The sequence below is a fragment of the Rhinichthys klamathensis genome, unplaced genomic scaffold (genome assembly GCF_029890125.1).
Source record: "Rhinichthys klamathensis goyatoka isolate OS25496 unplaced genomic scaffold, OSU_Roscu_1.1 h1tg000225l_1, whole genome shotgun sequence".
Lineage (NCBI taxonomy): Eukaryota > Metazoa > Chordata > Actinopteri > Cypriniformes > Leuciscidae > Rhinichthys > Rhinichthys klamathensis.
The window spans coordinates 2,423,002-2,440,376 of record NW_026606749.1 but is presented as its reverse complement, the minus strand read 5'-3'; positions in this window follow the sequence as shown (position 1 = coordinate 2,440,376).

Here is a 17,375-nt window from a genome sequence, read left to right as displayed (position 1 = left end):
TATGGAAACGGCAACAATAATCATTTCCATTATAATAAGACAAAACGTTTTATTCATATCAGATACACATTGTGTAAGTAGCTTTACATTTTACCCTATTCTTCTCCTAGTTCACCGGCCACTTACTTTCATGTATTTCGTGAGAAACAACAGGTCCGATTCTCTGAACTGTGAAACAAACTAACATGGCGCCGCCCATCGTGCATACAGCTCAACTAATGCGATCGTTATAAATATGTTTAAACAACAAAACACATCCACTTGCACATATTTGACAATCGGAATATCAGTGTTTCATGCTGTAGCTAATACATTTGTGAATATTTTGAATAGAAAAGGAAAAAAGACATAAAAGCAGATCATCACTCATTCAGCTCTGTGTTGTGATTGCGCTGTGTCACGTGACAAGAAATGACGCGTCACCATGGAAACATTAAAGTGACAGGTTCTAAATAACGGTCGCCTTGAAAAACTCACGCTGGGGGGTCAGTTAGAATATTTTAAACTTACGTGTGAAAGGGTTAATGTCCCCTATAACCTCTTTAGTCCCATTTAGTCTATTCTTAGCCACTGCCTTTTTCAAAACGTGTAAAAGCTTTTAAAAAAATCATGAGTGGACTATTACCGTTGTATTTATGGCGTATCAAACGTGAAGATATCTTGACCTAGTATAAACCACAGACATTATTTCAGGCATTTAATGAAAAAAAAACCATTGACTTTGGGGCGATGGAAAAAGGTTTTCTGGAAAATGTGTTTCTGGGTTTTAGCAAATGGGATATACCAAGATGGTGCACTCATATTACTATGAATGGGTGCACGAAAGTGCAACGTCTAATATGGTGGAAAAAGTCCTGCCTTCTAAATAAAAGAGTCAATCACCCATTGGTAAAGTCATTGTGTCACTGCAGCTGCCGATAGAAGCTTTAGTTGTTTTAAAACCAATTGACCGCTGTAGCGTATCTGGACAGTGTCAGGGTGACTCATGCATTCCAACACTCGGAAACCGTTCTAACCCCTGACTTTGTCCGGTTACTCACAAGTAGGGCGCCAGAGAGCCGGCACCTAATTGCTCCCATTGACACTTTTGTGGCATACGCGAGAGAAAACAAACAGCCATAAACTCGAACGCGTGAGCCTCAAACAGATTTGTATCGCTCAACACCCCCTCCCCGACAAGACAGGAATTCCAGGTGGCCGAAGCAAAGCTCCCCCAAGACGCACACACACATACACAGACTTTTAAGTGCTTGTAATTATGCATTAAGATGTATCTCTGTACCCCTATGTCCGTTTCGCGTAGTTCTTGATACCTTCAGGATCCTCTTGGACTCACCAAGGCAGATATATATATAAGCATACAGTAAAATGTATGATTATATGTATAACATTTCTCCGAAGGAGAAAGGACGACTTTTAACGCCGCCATAAACTATGCAGATGAGCCGTTTTGACAGGACAAAGAAAGTCTTTTTGCCGCTCACAGAACTCCAAGCCGATTGGTCAGTTCACCCCGGAAGGTGTGAACCCGGGCCCCCTTTAAAAGTCAGGATCAGCGGTTTCCTCGCTCTCTTCTCTTCAGTTTAGTTTAGTTTTGTTTTTAGTTATCCTTCGTCTTCTTTAGTTTTGTTTTCCCTTTTCGTATTCTCCTTTGTTCATTTATACTTGCGAGTGAAATGAACTTAGCTGGCAAACTTTACTTTCAATGGACATTTGAACTTCCTATGACTACGCTCGCTCCGGAAGAACCGAGAGAACGCGTGACGCTTCGAAGGAACGACACACACACACACGCCTTCTTTGCTCAGCAACACAAGAGAACTATATATGCAAGTATTCGTTTTATCGAGCTTTCAATGCGTTTAAGATTTGTTTACCCCATTTAGGGCGATTTGATATCTTGGTGTCTCTCTCTCTCAAGGTTCCTTTTGTCTGTGATTTTGCCATAACTGATTGACCATTCTCTCCCTTTTCCTATCACTCTCTTATTCTCATTTGTTGCTTTATTTTGTTGTATATACATTTATTCCTTGTAACGTTATTCACCGGTATACATAGTTTTCCTTTATTAAATCCATTATATTCATTTATTGACTCTGTCTGTTGCTCATATAAGTCCCTTACATGTTCGATATAAGCTACAAGCTTTACAATTTGTTGATACTTTAATTAGTATTTTTATAAAACAGGAAAGTTATTTTTCATGGCCAGAAAGATAGCCTTTCCTGCGAGTCTATACGGATAATTTCTCTTGAGGGTTGATGAAAGTTTGCTGGACGAACAGATTATTCGATAACAAATTAATTCCATAAGGGTTATCCTTGGAATCGATCTATTCTAGACAATTGACATATTAATATTTAATTATAATTCGTTGTGATTGATTATTGATATATACAATTGATCTATTTTTGCCTACCTGTGTGGATAATTGATTATAATCCGTTGTATTTAAGTGTCCATACAGATACATTGGCAACGTATTCCCTTTACGGGTAATTTTAATATGTGTATGCGATCCCTGATCACATTCATGATCAGTTATTAAAATTATATTCCCTTTATTTGAGCTAGAATCGTTGCCATGCCATTGGCTGGTTCTGCCTGAAATTCTGCTTTTTTTAAATGCTATTTGAGCATAAGAAACAACATTTATGGGGCAGTTCATCTCAGATTTTTTGGCTGATTTGAAATGTGTTATTTAAATGCGAGTTTGACAAGCAGTTTTTGAAATTTCCTCATTCAAATAGACAGAACTTGGTCTTGGATGCCCGAAATAGCTGGCCAAAGGCATTGCAAATACAGTATGGCCGCTGAGTGAACAGACTTTCCTTGAAAGGGATTTTGGTTTTAGGACTCATTCCTGCAATACTCTATTACTTTGGAGATGCATAAAAATTACCATCATGACAACATTGACTGGTTTATGAAAAAATTGCAAACTCTTCACTAGAGGCTATCCTGATCTGTGGTGTCAAAGACATCAGATGGAAAATCCATATTTCCATAATTCATCACGACGCTACTTCACACACAACACGCTACTTCAGAATCAATTTACTTTTTTCTCCCATAATGGTGTAGTTACAGCATCTACCATTAGGGCTAACTGGACCATGCTAACCAGCTGCTAATCATTAAGGTCCTGAAGTTTCAAGGGATCAAGAGACACTACTACACCAAAAAAAAAAAAAGATACTAATCAGGTTACGCCCATCCTCACCACTAGCAATCTCACAATCAGTCATTGACATTACTGTTTCCATGACAACACATTGTCATTAGTGCAACCGTCTGTAGAGCAATTGTCATCATCATAACAATCAGCGGCACAATCTTTGTAACTACAGCAGTCCTAGTGACTGTATTAACTGTCTGTCATGTTGTCACTGCTCTGATATCACCCAATAGGTTCGCACGTGAAGTCCTTCACACATTCCCGCAAAGATCATTTGAAGTTGCCCATTAATTGGAGCTGCAACTCTTTTCTTTATCTATTTTTGTTTGGCTGTTGACCAACGTGATCATGGTCCTCGATTGCCCGCGTCTTTGGGTCGACTAATTAAGACTCCAGAGAGCCGCTAATTGCTGTTGCGTGCCTCTCCGTGAAACGAGAGAAACTTCTCTCCTGTTGCTGCTCAGAAAAGTGAGTGCGAGAGCGCGGCGGAATTAAAAGGCTTATGTAAGCTTGTGGTGGAACTATTAAATACTAAGCAACCCTCTTTTTTGTCTTGTGGGGAACTGCCACTTGATTTAATAGGGCTCATTAAAAGTGCATATCACATATAGAGCCTCTCCCAACTTGACACACACATATGCATACACAACTTCAGAGGACCAGAACACAAGGGAACATGTAATAAAAGGTCTGGAAGCTGGAGTGGAGAAGATGCGGCCATGTAAACTCTGTCAATGGATATTTGAGCAAATATTAAATGCATTAATGCCTAATACCAAAGGTGAAGAGTGCAATTTCAATTCAATTCAATTCAATTCAATTCCAATTATTTAAAAAATATATATATATTCTTGAAAACCATTCCTTGTCTTATGAACTTACACAGTTTGAGTATTTTTTTTACTCTCCATCCACGGTCTCATACTTTGGAAATTTCTGTTTCCAACCGGGCCTAACTGTAGAAACACTTTTTCATCAGGGACTTCATCACACTCCTCAACTTGCCGTTTACCAGTTTTCTAAAATAAATGAGGGTTGTTTGCTTTCACATATTTGTTTTTTGCTCTATTGCATGCAGGCTTGTCTACAGTTTTAGCTATTCAAGTAGAGTATGAAGGATGTAACAGGGAACTAATCAGAGCGCACAGATACGTTATTTAAGTGTGCAATTGCAAATGTATTTTGTCTACTGTATGCCTGCTTTGCGCTAAAATGTAATTTTTTTAATTTCATCACTTTTTAATTTTTTTTTTTACATTTTTAACACTTCAAAAACGGGCATTTACATGCTAATAGAAACTTACACAAAGTGTGGTTATAAACAAACAGTTTTTTCTTATAAACAAACTGAGCAAACTGAATTGATTCTACAAACTGACTCAACTGATTCACCATCACAAGTATGGAAGCTTGTTTTCGCACCCCTTAAGTGACTCACCTGTGAATGTTTGCTCATTCTAGGTATTTGTGTTTTTACATTAGGGTAATTTTGTTGTGCAAAAGTTTATACACAGCACAAGGAAGCTTGATTTCAACCTTGAATTAAATTTACAAAAAAGACAAGTAAACAAGAACAAATAAACAAAAAAATTCTCTCAGAGAGCAAGCAAGTACTACTGAATACTTTAAAATCACTTGAATGTTTAAATTGACAAGTCGTGCATAGAATAAACTTTAGTAACGATGCAACTCTGGACCGATTAGGCAAGTGAAAATTCTGTCCCAAAACGAGAATGAAAGTCTTGTATTGCAGCGTGCAGGCCGCTTGTACAGACGATGTGGTGATGTGAAGCCATGTGTGCATTTTGAGAGAGAGGACGGGGTAGCGCTTAATCACTTTCTTGCTGATTGTGAAATTATTGTACAGTATGTATTGCATTAGGCTTGCTGTGATTGTTGGCGCCGCAACACCGGTTACATCACTTAGCCCACCACCCCTCCCCCCAAACCCACGTTTTAATTTTTTATAGTAATAAAAGTTAAGCGTAGAGTCAGTTCTGGCAGGTCACGTTAGTCAAGCTCGCATCAGCTGACTCTCAGCTGATCCACGTCTACCTATAGGAATACAACCCCTATCACTGTATAAGCTCCTTCAGTATTATCAGCAGCTATATCGTTTCACAGGAGCTAATTACCCTCTGAAGACTAAAATTTCATCTTTGAATATAATTTCATTAATTAATATTATGTATCTGTATTATTATTCTTTATTTAGTATTCATAATAAGTTGTATTATCTTATGAAGTTTAAAATGCATGAGTAGACTATAGATTGCATGGACACATGTGTTTAAGGAACATATTTTAGACACAAGGAGGGTAGCTGGGAGGATTATGTATTCTGCTTAGAGGTATGTAATGTTCACTTAGCAGAGAGTTCCAATGATGAATATACTTCAAATGTGTACAGTTGGTATGCTCTTTGCAAGAAAATGAATGTTTCAACTGATGCAAATGTACCATTTGTATACCACTAATGTATACACTGAGAAATAGTTTCTTAATGTGGAAAGTGGATTGTACCATGTGCATATACATTTCATTTTAAGCATAAGCAATATGTTTTGTTACCTTACAAGGAAGTTGTAAGACTCTCTGTGATGTATAAAAACTCAATCTTACTGTACTACAGCAGAGAAACATGGAGGCATGACTGGGTGAGAGGAAGGAGAAACACGAAACGCATAGACCTGGCATGAATATAACATCTTCTCAGAGTTTCTCTCCTGACATATAAGAATAAAAAATCTTTCTTGGCAAGATAACTGGTGTCTGGTCCCGTGAATCAAATAATAACGGGGAAAAGGCTTAATTCCAAGTCTACAATTTGGCGTCACGAACAGGATCGCATCTTCAGGCATTTGTCTCAATCATTCAAGGTAAGACTTTTTCTTTTTCTAAAATAATTCTAAGTCTGCCTGATGATTGGACATTGACTGAAACTGCTTAAAAGAACTGTGTTATTTAAAGTACCAGTTGTGTTGCCAATGAATATATGTCAGACAATTAAATTTGGCTTATTTAAGTTGCTCTGATCAGTAAAACCTCTAAAATATTTGAATGATGCTTGGGTAAAGTGGATCTTTTTTAGAAAGAAGACCATATAGAATTAGCTATAAGACGGTTAAGCTAGGAAAATTTGCTTGTTTACAACTGCGACGTGGTTGGATTGTGGCGGGACTGTCTAAAAAGATGGCAGAATGAACCCTAAAGCATCCAACACACAGAAGATTCGTTCTCAGAAGGAGACGAGGAAAGTGTAACAAGCAGTGATTTATAGCGGTTTAAAGTGGCGGGTCTGTGCTCTGAGTTAGTGCAGTGCAGTATATAGAAGATACGAAGAAAACCCTAAAACGTTTAAATACGCAGAGGATTGAACCCTTAGAAGAAGGGTATCAATGAAAAAAAAAAGAGCTAGAATCGCGGGCATTCTGATTTTGACCATAAAACTGTTCAAATGTTTGAGGATACTGATCTGAGTTGAACTTAAAGAAAAAAGAAAAAACAAAGAAATTAATCTAAGATAAACTAGAGGAAAAAGAAAGAATAAACTTATCTGAGTTGAACTTAAAGAAAAAAGAAAAAACAAAGAAATTAATCTGAGATAAACTAGGAAAAAAAGAAAGAAGAAAAAATGTATCTGAGTTGAACTAAGTAAATTAAAAAGAAAAAAGAATAGATAACTAAAATATAAGGGATAACTTGTTTTTAATCTTTCTTTAAAATTTTCTTTTCCCTGAGTTCTTATAGGGCTTAGAGAAGAGAGAGAGAGAGAAGCAGCCCCTCCCTTTGGAATTCACTCTATATACATACACACACACACACACATATACGCACACACACATAGCCCTGCTGTTCTGAGCACAGAGACACAGAGTGACAAATTCTTTGAAACATGGGAGAAAGTGTCTGTAACAGCAGAACAATATCTTCTTGGTACCTGGAAAGGAAGAGGAAGAAACAAGCTAAACTTTTGAAAAAAGGTCTGGATATCAATGCATCTATGGATGAGCAGTTAAGCTGGTTCGAGTCCCAAAAAGACAAGATCAAATCAAAAGCATTCCCAATACTGGCGGCTCATTGGATTGTGAAACAAGGTGGAATTTTTTGCGATATGAATGGTGGTCCAGTTCCACTTGCTGAAGCAATGAAGCCTCAAATTGAAGCATATACCAAATTGAACAAAATCATGTCTATTAAATGTTCAGATGAAGCAAATACAACCAGTGAAGATTTATTTGATCCAGATTGGACAAATATAATAACTGAAGCTGAAAGAAAATACTCACAACCACCAGTGAAATCCGCAACAACTGTAACGCCTCCTCCTTACAACCCAATTTATCCAACTTTGCCTGAACAATGTACAAGTTCATCTAAACCTCTGACACAGCCTCAAGCTTCGAGATCAAATGGAGGTCCAGTTGACAAAATGTATATTGCATCTGCACAAGCAGCTCCGGTAATAACAAGATCTAAAACAGTTCAGCCAAACAGAGACATGCTGCGATGTACACCAGCTCGGAATTATGATTCTGACTGGGGCGATGAGACAAAAGATGACGACATGATCACAGTTGATAAGATCGGTCCTGAATTTTCTTCACCTGCGATTAAAAGGGAAGAATCTGAAATGATGACAGAAGAAAGACCATTCACACCAGGAGAACGTCAAGCCATTCTCACAGCCTTGCCTCCTCTGAAGAGACAAGATCCAAACACAGAGTTTTGGCGAGAATTGGACTCATTAGTTGAAGCACATCAAATGACATTAAGAGATATACACACCATTGTGAAAGCTAATATCCCAAGAGACCGATGGGAACGCTTGCCAGCATCGATAACAACAGCCCAGTGGGTAGACTTGTGGGTCGACGGCCAGGGAAGACACCTGGGTCTTTGGCAAGCATTAGATGAGTTCCGAAAAGTAATCCAAGAAATCTTGGGAAGTGGTAAAATTCCATTCACATCAGTGACATTGATTAAGCAAAAGGATGATGAATCTCCAGATGAATATGCTCTGCGTAAGTGGAATGCTTATGAAAGATGGGCCCTCTGTGCTAAGAAACAACCTGACAGAGATGATGTACAGTTCACTGACACACTTGTCGATGGTTTCAGCACAAAATACCAACATGCCTTATCACTTGGAGTCAATCCAGGTGAAACATTTGACCAAATTATGCAATGGGCTGGCCGCTTAGAGATGGCTATGAGATCAAATAAAGAAGAAGGAAACAAGCCATATCGAAGAGGAGTGGCAACAGCTCAATACAACAAGGACACAAAGAATAGGGTGATTTTCTGCAGCAACTGTGGAAAGCGTGGACACTCCAAAATAGATTGTTGGGCTAAAGGAGGTGGAGCAGAAGGTCAAGGTCCATCATTTAGACAGGTCAGTGCGAAAAACCATGAAGAAACCACTCAAGGGAAGACATGGACTGAAGCACAAGTCCGTCAGCTCATTGAGGGAATTATGCGTCCGCAATAGGAATCAGCGGCCCCCTGTATTAGTAAGAAAAGAGACAATCGCCTTTTCGTCAATGCATTAATAGGGGGCCACCCATGTGACATCCTTGTTGACACAGGAGCAGCCATTTCAATAACAGATCTGAACCTACCTACAACAGATGAAACTATGGAAGTTGAAGGAGTTGGAGGAGGTATCACAAAATTTCGCAAAAGTATTCAAGTTCCACTGCAAATACATGAAGATGAAGTCTTATGGACATCTTTCTGGGTTGGGCCGAATTCACAAGGAAGCCTTATTGGCATGGACATTCTTCCATTGTTGAACATGATCATATTCACTGACAGTCGTCAAATCGCTACAACAGCTGGGATAATACCACACGAAGATCGCACATGTAATTTAAGTTCTGTTGGTACAGCAAAACCAATCATCAGAAATTGGGGAAAAGATGGTGTGTGGGGTCTTCTGTGCAGTTTATATTCAGATGTTTGGGCTAAACACAAATTGGATTGTGGCAAAGCCAACATTGACCCCGTTGTTATTGAGGGACCGATACATGCCCCTCATAAACAATACCCTATCCGACCTGAAGCAAGACAAGCCGTGGAAGAGATAGTGGCAGACTTGGAAGCTGAAGGAATCATCAGACAAACTTCATCTACCACTAATAGTCCTGTCTGGCCTGTCAGGAAATCGGATAACTCATGGAGATTAACCATTGATTACACAAGACTTAACAGTGTAACACCAAAACCGCATCCTATTGTGGCCAATCCTGCCACCATTCTGAATGATATTCCAGGAAATGCAAGAATTTTCACGGTACTAGATGTACTGTCAGCTTTCTGGTCTATACCTATTGATGAAAAATCTCAAGAGAAATTAGCCTTCACAGTAGGCGCAAAACAGTATGTTTGGAACAGACTCCCACAAGGTCTTAATCTTTCCCCTGTTGTATTTCATAGAACTTTGGATCAGTTCTTAATGGAGCAAAAAGCTGAGATTGAGAGTTCAGGAAGTGTTTGCCTCCAATATGTTGATGACTTGTTGATTGCAAGCCCAGATGAAAACAGCCATATATTTGCTCTGAATGTTGTCCTACAAGCCCTTAAGAAAGGAGGATTCAAAGTCAACCCTGACAAAGCACAGCTGGCCAAAACCAAGGTTATCTACTTGGGCCAAGAAATATCTGTCGAGGGAAGGAGAATGACAACAGAGCGTGTAGAGGCATTACGGCAACTCCCAAAACCTCTAACAGTTACAGGAATGCGGAAGGTGATGGGACTTTTCAACTATTGTCGTCAGTATATTCCTGATTTTGCCAGCATCACTAGCCCCCTCATCGACTTGTACAAGGGAGGAAAGCCTGGAGTGGATCAGATAAACTGGACACCGGAAGCTGAGGAAGCGTTTACTTCTATGAAAGAGAAACGTCCCGGGTTACGTATGTAACCCTAGTTCCCCGAAGGGACGGACGCTGCGTGTAATCGCAGTGGGAACGCCCTCAGCGTGACGCGTCTGAAGCATGAATGAAATCAGTCAATGGAGAGAATGAGCGTACGGCGAGTGACGTCATCGACCAGGAAGCTATAAATATCCCCTGAGTACACAATACGCCAGCTTAAAAGTTACTGAAGCAGCGACCCAAGGGGATGCCGAGAGTATGGCAGGACACGCAGCGTCCGTCCCTTCGGGGAACTAGGGTTACATACGTAACCCGGGACGTTCCCCTTCAGGGACTACCGCTGCGTGTAATCGCAGTGGGAACGCAATACCCACATCCCCATACGACCAAATCCCCGTCGTGTGTCATTAGGAGACACAAGCCGACGAGAGAACCTGAGCCCCGGGAGTGGAGCTAAGATCGAGGGAATAAAATCTAACGAAAGTGTGCGGTGAGGACCAGCCTGCCGCATCACAAACGTCCTGAAGAGAAGCTCCTGAAAGAAGAGCTGTAGAAGCAGCCATACTCCGGGTGGAACGAGCCCTTACAGCCAAAGGTGAAGGCTGATGGGCCGACCCATAAGCAAGTGGGATGGCCTCGACCACCCACTTGCTCATCCTTTGCCTAGATGCAGGACACCCTTTCTTAGGTGACCCAAACAGACGAACAGTTGTTCCGATCTCCTCCACAGGGCAGCTCTGTGGACGTAAGCATCTAAAACCCAAACTGGGCACAGCAAATTAATTTTCTCCTGGTCTGACGTCAGAAAAGGCGGAGGACAGAAAACCTGCAGAACTATAGGTCTAACAGAAACAGTTGGAACCTTAGGAACATAACCTGGTCTCGGAAAGAGAAAGGCCTTAACCAACCAGGAGCAAATTCCAGGCACGAGGGAGCCACCGAAAGTGCTTGAATATCTCCAATTCTTTTTAGAGATGAGATAGCGAGAAAAAGGATAGTCTTAGAGTAAGAAACTTTTCCGAAACTTCCTCGATGGGCTCGAAAGGAGCAAGGGAGAGACCTTCTAAGATGATGGCCAGATCCCAAGCTGGTACCCTCGTGCGAACTGCAGGCCTCAGCCTCAAGGTGCCACGAAGGAAGCGAGACATAAGTGGGTGTTTCCCGAGGGAACCTCCACTTGAAGGGGTGTGGTAAGCAGCTAAGGCCGCCACATACACCTTCAGTGTGGAGTGGGATAACCCTGTGGAGAGACGGTCCTGCAGGAAATCCAGCACTGTACCAACCGGGCAGTTAACTGGGTCCTGCTGGCGCTCTCCACACCAAGAGGTGAAAAGTTTCCACCTCGCGCATATAACTTCCTCGTGGAGGGAGCTCTGGATCGGAGGATGGTCTCAACGACCTCAGCCGAGAGACCAGAATCTATGAGCTGGGCCCCCTCAGAGGCCAAGCCCACAGCCTCCATAGCTCTAGACGGGGGTGAAGGATCGACCCACTCGCCTGAGAGAGCAGATCTCTCCTGATCGGTATCTCTAGGGGAGAGCCGTCGAGGAGAGACACTAGGTCCGCAAACCATACCCGGGCCGACCAGAACGGGGCTATTAGCAGGAGACTGAGCCCGTCCCGGCGAACCCTCTCCAGAACTCCTGGGAGCAGAGCGATCGGGGAAAAAGCGTACAAGCGTGACCTCGGCCACGGATGTACCATCGCATCCAACCCCAGCGAGGCTGGATGGCTGCGAGAGAACCACAGCGGGCAGTGTGATGTTTCTCGAGAAGCAAATAGGTCTACCTCGGCAAGACCGAAATGTTTCCATAGGAGTTCCACCACCTCGGGGTGAAGACTCCATTCCCCGGGCCTCGGCCCCTGTCTTGACAGGATGTCTGCCCCCTGATTAAAATACCCCGGGAGATAAATAGCTCTCAGAGAAAGAATTTTCCCCTGGGACCATAGAAGGATCTGACGTGCCAGTTTGTAAAGCGGGCGAGAACGCAAACCCCCCTGATAGTTGATATAAGAAACCACCGATGTGTTGTCTGTCCGGACAAGAACATGGTGGCCCCTTAGGTCTGGGAGGAAGTGTTTCAGAGCCTGAAACACCGCCAACATCTCTAGGCAGTTTATGTGCCACAGACGATGATGGTCCTCCCACAGACCCTGAGCCGGGCGACCATCCATGATCGCCCCCCCAACCCGTGAGAGAAGCATCTGTCGTTAGCATAACGCGACGACAAGGAGCTCCTAACACAGGGCCTTGGGACAGAAACCAAGGATCTTTCCACATGATCAGGGCGTGATGACACCGTCGCGAACTCACGATCATGCGAAGCGGATTTCCCCTCGGGGAGAATCCCTTGGTCCTGAGCCACCACTGTAACAGTCTCATGTGCAAGAGGCCAAGAGGTATCACGTTGGACGCAGCTGCCATGAAACCTAACAGTCTCTGGAACTGTTTTACAGTGGATGACTGGCCTAGCTTGACCTGATCTACTGCAGCGAGAATCAAAGCAATACGAGCAGGTGACAATAGTGCCTGCATCGTCGTTGAATCCCACACTACACCTAGAAAAGTGGTTCTCTGTAATGGAGAAAGAACACTCTTTTTGGCGTTGAGCCTCAGCCCCAGTCACTTGATATGAGCAAGAACGACATCTCGGTGCCGAACCGCCTGTTGTTCCGATTGAGCTAGAATCAAGCAATCGTCTAAATAGTACAGAAAGCGGATGCCCTGTAACCTCAGCGGGGCTATAGCAGCATCCGTACACTTCGTGAATGTTCGGGGTGACAGTGCTAGGCCGAACGGAAGAACCCGATATTGGTACGCTTCGCCCCCGAAAGCGAACCTCAGGAACTTCCTGTGTTGAGGGAGGATAGATACATGGAAGTAAACGTCCTTTAGATCTATCATGACAAACCAGTCCTCGGATCTGATTTGAACATCCCCTGTGACAGACACAGCGCCCTGTAACGTACTGGCAGGGAACAGCTGGCCTGGGCACTCCACAACCCTCCTCGGAGGGGGCGAGCGTCCCTCGGGAAATCGCTCGCAGAGTCTCTCTACGCCCTGTATAGGCAGGGTTAGTAGAACAGACCCCTGAGGGCATCGAGAAAGACAGGGCACCGTGTTTTTGTGCGGTGAACTCAGGTCTTTCACGATAGGGACCACCCTCAGAGTCCTGACGTTTAGCACGTCAGGATTTTTCTTTTTCCCGATGAAGTAGTATCCTAACTCCCTGCTGGGTGGGGGACCCATTCCGCCAGGAGCTCTACTAAGGGAACCAGCCTCTCGAGGCTGGCCTCTGGATGAACATCCCGAGTGACAGACACAGCGCCCTGTAACATACTGGCAGGAAACAGCTGGTCTGAACACTCCACAACCCTCCTTGGAGGGGGCGAGCGTCCCTCGGGAAATCGCTCGCCGAGTCTCTCTACGCCCTGTATAGGCAGGGTTAGTAGAACAGACCCCTGAGGGCATCGAGAAAGACAGGGCACCGTGTTTTTGTGCGGTGAACTCAAGTTTTTCCCGATGGGGACCACCCTCAGAGTCCTGACGTTCAGCCCGTCAGGACTTTTTCGACGCGGCCTTTCTGGCGACAATGACTGTCCTCAGATCAGTCCTGCCCCGAGAAGGCCGCGCCGGAGAGCGCCCGCCTCGTCCCTCCAGTTTCTCTGCAGGAGGGCACGAGACTTGACACTCCGCTTCTGCTGTGCTCTTTTGGAAGACGAACTCGACGAAAAACTTTGCTCTGGTTGAACATTCTGCGTGACAGACACAGTGCCCTGTAACGGCGCACCAGCAGGGAACGACTGGTCTGAACACACTAGAACCCTCCTTAGAGGCGGCGAGCGTCCCTCGGGAAAGCACTCGCCAGACCCTTCTACGCCCTGTTTCGGCAGGGTTAGTAGGACGGGCCCCTGAGGGCGCCGGGAGAGACAGGGCACCCTTAAGGGAGGTGAACGCAAGTCTCTCTCGGCGGGGAACCCCCTCAGATTTTCCTTTGATCGGCCTGAAAAGCCTGCATAAAAGTCTTTTTATTTTTATTTTTATTTTTTCGTATGCAAACATGCAGCCGCCTGCCCAGCCACCGAGTAAGCCTTCCCCACCAGCACAGAGGTATATATATTTATTTATTTATTTATTTTTGGTGGAAGAGCCGGTGCTTTAAGTGAAGACGATGAAGCAGGAGAGAGATAGCTCGCGAGCGTCTCCTCCGCCTACAGTATCGTCACATAACCAGCAGATTTAGCACCAACAATGTTACCATAAGCATTGGACTGATTTGTGTAAATTCTGCTTGAAACCGGTCTAACCCAGGTCTTTGACACCTCAGTATGAAGATCTGGGAAGAACGGTAAGCACCGGCGAGAAGGTTGAAGTCGTGCAGACAGAAATCTATCATCTAGATTGCTTTTAATTCTAGAAACCTGTCTATCAGCTGGCCACTCGATACTGTTTTTTTTTTTTTTTTTAGCTTTTCAACAGCCCGAGATAACACATCCATCAAACCTTCTTCATTTGCAGTATAATGTGATAAACTAGTTTTCTCTGATGCAAAACTTTCGACATCCAGCTCCTCAGAACTGGAAAATCTCAATTCAACATCATCATGTGCCTCCACCCGGGCAGAAGTAACCGCCGCAGCGCGTGCTTCCAGAGCCGGGTGAGAGGCACTAGATCTCGGCGGAGATAGCTGAGATAGGCCGGAGCCCGTCTCAACGTCGCCAGTGAGATCCATCTGCGAGCCCCAAGACAAGCGCCGCCGCTCTGCCTCAACAGAAGCGGGACCCGAGCCTTGGGGAGCTCGCAGCAAATCACTCTCCTCGAAGAGCGATCGCCGCGAGCGCAGAGTTCTCAAGGGAAAACACTCGCAATGCTGACAATCGACTCCCTCGAGAGCCGACTGGGCATTGCTGCACTTCCCAACACACTTCTTATACTGCTCGCTCATATTGTTTTTTTTTTTATATAAAATATATATAGTGAAAACTCCTGACAAAACAGACAAACACAATCGACAGATTCAGACACACACAGAGCTGCTGAAGTAACTAAAAGCTGGCGTATTGTGTACTCAGGGGATATTTATAGCTTCCTGGTCGATGACGTCACTCGCCGTACGCTCATTCTCTCCATTGACTGATTTCATTCATGCTTCAGACGCGTCACGCTGAGGGCGTTCCCACTGCGATTACACGCAGCGGTAGTCCCTGAAGGGGAACTGACTTCAGCTCCAGCCTTGGGACTTCCTGATGGACGATTGCCATTTCATTTGTGGACCAGGGTGGGAGACGAGTCCTACTCAGCAGTACTGTGTCAAAAACCAGGTGATCGATACAGGCCAGTTGGATACTTTTCCACAAAGATTCCTGTTACAATGATTGGTCAACCACGATGTATACAAGCCCTCGATGGTGCCACATGGGCAGTGGATGCTGTTGAAAATCTGATAGGAGCACAGACTATCATACTGCACACTCCACACAGCATAGTGACGTTGTTGAACAATACAAACATCAAGACCATAACTGACGCGAGGAGAGCAAAATGGGAAGCAACTTTGTTAAACAAGGATTTGAGAGTGGAAATCATCAGAGACATTTCTCTTAACCCTGCAACAATGATGCTGGAACCACATGAGGGAACACCACACGAGTGTGAAAAACAAGTTGAAGAGGAAAGTCTTGGTCCTGTTAATCCAATCGCTCTTGAAAATCCAGATAAAGAGTTATGGGTCGATGGATCCAGTTATTATGTTGATGGAAAACGACATACTGGGTGGGCTGTAGTGGAAGCTGATGGAACTGTTGTGAAGAAAGGAGCTCTTTCTGGGCAATTTTCAGCACAAGTAGCTGAGCTCATAGCACTTACGGAAGCTTTTGAACTATCGGAAGGAGATCGAGTTAACATCTATACAGATAGTCGTTATGCTTTTGGGGTGGTCCATGACTACCTAGCTCTGTGGAAAAGACGTGGACTTATCACCAGCAGTGGGAGCGAAATACAACATGCTTCCATAATTCGCCGTTTGATTACAGCATGTCACTTACCCAGAGAAGCAGCCGTGATCAAAGTAAAATCACATCAATCTGACAAGTCCAAAGAAAGTCAAGGAAACACGGCAGCAGATGCAGCGGCTAGAGAAGCAGCTCTACTTCCTCTTACTCCTGTTACCTTGGTAAAGGAAAACAGCAAAGATAATCCTGAGCTCCATCTTCTGTCATATCAAATGGAGACAGATGAAGAGAAAGAGCAATGGATAAAAGCAGGAGCGAAAGAAGATGATCAAGGTATCTGGAGAATTCCAACAGGACAAGTGGTGATGCCTATCGGAACAAGAAGAGAACTGATGCAGCTGTATCATGGAAAAGTGCATGCTGGAGCAAAAGCAATGAAAGCTCAAATCAGCGAGACTTGGTGGTGGCCACGAATGATGAGAGACATTGATGATTACTGTAGGAGATGCTTGATCTGCATGAAAGCAAATGTGGGAAAATCTGTAAAGGTGCGAATGTCACATGCACCCAGACCAACAGGTCCATGGACACACCTCCAAATTGATTTCACAGGACCTTTATCCCCCAGTGGAGGGTATCAATACATACTTGTAATCATGGACAGATTTACTAGATGGGTGGAAGCATTCCCTACAAAAACTTGCACTGCTGAAGCGGCAGCACGAGTAATGGTGGAAGAAGTTTTTCCTCGCTGGGGTCTTCCATTTGAACTTGATTCTGACAATGGAACTCATTTCACTGGAAAATTGATGAAGGAAGCAATGAAATTGATGGGAATTAAACAGAAATTCCACATTCCCTATAGGCCAGAAAGCTCGGGCATGGTAGAGAGAATGAATCGATCATTGAAAACCGCACTTACCAAAGCCATTCTGCAAACTGGTCAAGGTTGGCATAAGTTATTACCTGCTATTCTGTGGAACTTGAGAGCAACTCCAAACCGAGTTACAGGACTAACCCCTTTTGAACTAATGACTGGAAGAGCAATGGTTCTACCTCCTGATGCTCCGCCACCTGCGGGAACAGGAGGAGACTCTACTTTGTTCCAAGAAAAGTTACGACGCTATCTCGCAATGCTGGACAAAGCTACTAAAGACAATAACAAGAAAGTGCGAGAAGCTCAACAGCAATGGGATGAAAAACACACCACTACTGACATTCCACACATTCCCGAGTTAGGCAGTTTTGTTATGATCAAACGAATTGCTAGGAAAGGTTTAGAGCCTAGATGGGAAGGACCATACGAGATACTCCTAACTACTGACACAAGTGTTTGTCTCAAAGGGAAGGGTGTAGGAACAGACAGA